Source organism: Engraulis encrasicolus, chromosome 22 (genome assembly GCF_034702125.1).
Source record: "Engraulis encrasicolus isolate BLACKSEA-1 chromosome 22, IST_EnEncr_1.0, whole genome shotgun sequence".
NCBI classification, from domain to species: Eukaryota; Metazoa; Chordata; class Actinopteri; order Clupeiformes; family Engraulidae; genus Engraulis; species Engraulis encrasicolus.
Window position 1 is genome coordinate 11,118,240 of NC_085878.1, and position 5,000 is coordinate 11,123,239.

General features: G+C 48.3%; 1 protein-coding gene across 3 annotated transcripts in view; it reads left to right on the forward strand.

Moving 5' to 3' along the window:
- The window catches only part of zfhx3b (zinc finger homeobox 3b), a 246,070-nt gene that overhangs the window by 78,866 nt on the left and 162,204 nt on the right, over positions 1-5,000 (forward strand). The window lies entirely within an intron of this gene.

Here is a 5,000-nt window from a genome sequence, read left to right on the forward strand (position 1 = left end):
GGTTACTCGGAGGCGAAAAAAAGGAAGAGAGAGGGAGAGAGAAAAGAAAACAGATGAATGTGATTCGATATGATTTATGTATCTCTATGTAAACCACCGCGGGGAAACCCACAGAGCGGTGGTGGAGTGGTGGATGGCACCATCTGGGCACAGTAGTATAACGTGTTTGTGTTTGTGTGTGTTGGTGTGTGTGTGTGTGTGTTGGTGTGCGTGTGTTGGTGTGCGTGCGTGCATGTGGCGTGCGTGCGTGCGTGCGTGCGTGCGTGCGTGCGTTCGTGCGTGTGTTGGTGTGTGCGTGCGTGCGTGTGTGCGTGCGTGTGAAACATCCATATGCGTGCAAGTGCGTGTATGTACAGTATGTTACATTGTGTAAGTATGTGTGTGCGTATAATGCACACACTAACACAGATCCATAGACACATAGACACACACACACACACACACACACACACACACACACACACACACACACACACACACACACTCACACACACACACACACACACACACACACACACACACACACACACACACACACACACACACACACACACACACACACACACACACACACACACACACACACACTCCTGTTGATGTGGTTGAGTGTGTGTCAGCTGGATGTGGCTTGTTTTTGCGAACCGCCCGTGAGGCTTGCCCCTGCTTGCCCCTTTGTCAACCTCCACCTTTGTGCATGTGTTCAGTGGAATCTACACAGAGGGCAGGCGGTACAGTGTGTGTATCAGTGTGTGTGTGTGTGTGTGTGTGTGTGTATGTGTGTGTGTGTGTGTGTGTGTGTGTGTGTATGTGTGTGTGTGTGTGTGTGCTGGGGGGGGGGGTGGGGGGTGGTGGTCAGGGATAAGAGCAGGGCAGAAACATTTAGGTCTTGTCTTCCGAAAACCTGTCATTCAGGAAGCATGAGCAATGACTATCACTATTGCTGCCATCCTCACTTTTGCCTATGCTTTTGTTTACTCCCCTCTTTTAAAAAAAACAACTGAAAAAGAAAAGGAAAAACAAGTGAAGACAAGGAGGAGGAGGAAGGATGATGGATGATGACATGATGATGATGATGATGACATTTGTTGTTGGATACGCCAAATAGACTGTAAAAGAATCTTCAGCCATTCTGAACACGAAATAAGAATGAACGAATTAAACAACAGAACAAAAAATGAGCAGGCAAAGGAGCAGTAACAGCAGCACGCCGGTGTGTAAAAATAGCCCGTCAGTAAGTGTGAGCACGGGGGGGCTAATTGGTGATGTGCTCTCCTGTCTAGTACCAGAATAGCGGAGATGTTCAAGGGCTGCATGGTGGCATCAGCAGGAATCCCTGTAATTCCTCCTGCCACTGTCACCAAGTTTGAGAGTAGATTTTGTTTTTTCTAAAAAGGAGTGGCCTTGGGTAGGAGCTGAGCGGAGGGAGTGATGGTGAATAGAAAAAAAGAACAGGGCTATGTTTAGTGTCTCTCTTTCTGTCTTTCTCTTGCTCTCTCTCTCTCCCTCCGTCTCTCGCTCCATCTCTCGCTCCCTCTCTCCCTATTTTCCTCTCTTTGTTTCCTGTGTCCATTTATGTTGATCGCACTCATTGGATTTACTTATTTCTATACACAGAAGAGACATTATAGCGATTTACTTTATTAACGCTCCATAGCTCAACTTTTCAAAGGGGGTGGATGGAGAGAAGAAGCTCTCTTTATCTTTCTCTCTCTCTCTCTCTCTCTCTCTCTCTCTCTCTCTCTCTCTCTCTCCCTCTCTCCTTCTCCTCCTCCTTCTCCCCAGAGGTTTACTGTCTGAAATGTGCACTGGCCGTTCCCAGGATAAGAGCCTCAGCTTAGCGAGCCGAAAGGAATTCGGCCAGGGCCCATAAAAGAAGTATTTGTGTACCCGAAAGATTTTCGCTTTTTCTGTCCAAATCTTTGTCATTAATGACTTTAGCAAATGTGTAGTGTGGGAGTGCAGTGGAGAGGAGAGGAGAGGAGTGCAGTGGAGAGGAGAGGAGAGGAGAGGAGAGGAGAGGAGAGAGGAGAGGAGAGGAGAGGAGAGGAGAGGAGAGGAGTGCAATGGAGAGGAGAGGAGAGGAGAGGAGAGGAGAGGAGTGCAATGGAGAGGAGAGGAGAGGAGAGGAGAGGAGAGGAGAGGAGAGGAGGAGAGGAGAGGAGAGGAAAGGCTGAGCAGGGTCTTCAAAGGAGCCCTCTAATTATTTATCCAGGATATCCCGCTCTAGAATTAGAGGCCGGGTCACCCATTGGCTTTTAGACATTTCTTTTCAGTCTTCCTCTCTTCCTCCTCTCTTCCTCCTCCTCACCTTCCTCCTCCTCCTCTTCAATCGTGCTGCAAAACAAATCTTTTTTTTTCCCACACAAATCCATTACAGTCAGATGCCTTTCCTATTCATCTGGTTTGCCATTGGTTTATCTCCCACTCCAGTTCTCTGGCATTACGTGACTCTGTTATTTGTGTGCCATAGTGTATATGCAGTATCCTATACATAGCTATTGGTGTGTCTGTGTGACTGTGCCTATTTATTTTTGAGCATACAGTACATACAGTATGATACACACTTATTGGTGTGTCCGTGTGCATGTGCCTATGCATGCAACATATACAGTACACAGTATGTGAAGAGTTCAGATGCAAAACCCCCTAAGTGCCGTTTCAGGAAATAATCTTAATTCATTTTTATTTAAAACAAAGCTATCAAAATTGCATATTTTTTATTTTATTTATGTAATATAACTATTAATATGTATTATCAAGTACATGAATGTAAACCAAACCAACAACGGGATTCTCTAAAAATATAGAAGTGCAGGTCTTCAGAAATGGAGTTAGGGGTTTTTGCATCTGAACTCTTCATATACAGTACACAGTATGTATCCTATTCATAGCTATTGGTGTGCCTCTGTCTGTGTGTGACCATCCTATTTTGGTCCATACAGTATACACAGCATGTATCCGATACATAGCTATTAGCATGTCTGTGTCTATGCATTTGTGTCCTTACAGTATACAGTATGTGTGCTATACATAGCGATTTGCGTGTGTGTGTGTTAAGATGCCTGTGTGATATTTGATCTCTGTGTGTCTGTGTGTATACCGTAGGTCATATGGGCAGGAAAAGGGCACGAGGGCAGTAGTAGTGTTAGCGTTACCGCTAGTAGTAGTAATACTAGTCGTGGTAGTGGTAGTAAGGGGAGGGCTGAGGTGGAAGCTTCTCATTCTCTAGGCATTACATCAGAGGCTGAGCAGGCCCTGCCTGCCTGTGCACATCTCACCTCTCTCTCTCTCTCTCTCTCTCTCTCTCTCTCTCTCTCTCTCTCTCTCTCTCTCTCTCTCTCTCTCTCTCTCTCTCTCTCTCTCTCTCTCTCTCTCTCTCTCTCTCTCTCTCTCTCCCTGGGCAGCTGTCACCCCCACACCCTCACCTCCTCCGCTCTCAAGTTTCCCTCCTCACCCCGTGCTCTCATGCCATCCACGAAAGATCTCATGCCCCCCCGCCAACACATAAACACACACTAAAACACACACATTCACGCACACACACATGCACTCGCGTGCTCACACACACACACAGTCACACAGTGCACAGTGCACAGTGCACAGTGTGTGTGTGTGTCAGTGTGTGTTTTGGTGTGTGATTTTAAACAGTCATGACTTTGAGTGATGTAGTGGCTGGAAGCTCCACCCACCCACTCAGCAGCAGTCAGCCCTCTCTCTCTCTCTCTCTCTCTCTCTCTGTCTCTCATTCTCTCTCTCTCTCTCTCTCTCTCTCTCTCTCTCTCTCTCTCTCTCTCTCTGTCTCTCTCTCTCTCTCTCTCTCTCTCTCTCTCTCTCTCTCTCTCTCTCTCTCTCTCTCTCCTTTCCAGCAAGTCCCCACATGGTGCACCCTTCGCGTGTGTGCGTGTGTGTGTTTGTGTGTGTGTGTGTGTGTGTGTGTCTGTGAATGTCTGTGCTTTTGTCAGTGCTTTTGTCAGTATGTGTGTGAGAGTGTGTCTCTAGTGTCTCCACAAAAACACATGTGTGTGTGTGATTGTGTGTGTAGAGTTCATGCCTCAGGGAAGCAGCGGCAGTGGAGGTGGTAAGGGGTGTGTGTGTTTAGTAGGGGGCTGGGGGGGCAGGCTCCTTTAAAGAATGCTCTTCCCTGGGTGCGACGGTGGGGCGAGCGGGGGGCGGTCGTGAGAGCCGTGGGGCATGTGGCTAATTCCAGGTGGCAGGGAGGGCTTGGCGAGGCCGTGTGGAGCACAGCTCGAGCAGCTCTTGTTTTACCAGGTGCAGGACGGGTCATTACTGAGGTATTTGTTTTCCAGATTACTTTAAAAAGGGACGGGATTAAAGGCAGGTTTACCCACCGCCGCTGCTGCCGCCCCGGCACTGTCAGACCCTGATCCCTAGGTGCGTGTGTGTGTGTGAGTGTGAGTGTGTGTGTGTGTGTGTGTGTGTGTGTGTGTGTGTGTGTGTGTGTGTGTGTGTGTGTGTGTGTGTGTGTGTGTGTGTGTGTGTGTGTGTGTGTGTGTGTGTGTGTGTGTGTGTGTGTGTGTGTGTGTGTGTGTGTGTGTGTGTGTGTGTGTGTGTGTGTGTGTGTCTGGGCCAATGGCCGTCAACTCTTGCTCACCCTGCACTGCTCCCGCCGCTCACCACCACGTCAGCGATCTGTCATGGTGCTGCTCACCGCACACACGCACGCACGCACGCACGCACGCACACACACACACACACACACACACACACACACACACACACACACACACACACACACACACACACACACACCAACTAACCCCCCGTCACCCAAGCCTGGATCTGTCAGCACATGGCTCCTGTGACTGGATTGCATTCACGCTGCGGCTAGCTTCCTGCTAACGCTAGGCATGTTGGTCTAGTTGCCGGGGCGATAGAAGGCAGAACTAATGGCTCTCCTAGTTGCTGGCCACGTGAAGTCAATATTGTTTCTCATTTATTTATTTATATATTTCTTTATTATTTTGTTTTCAAATATTTAT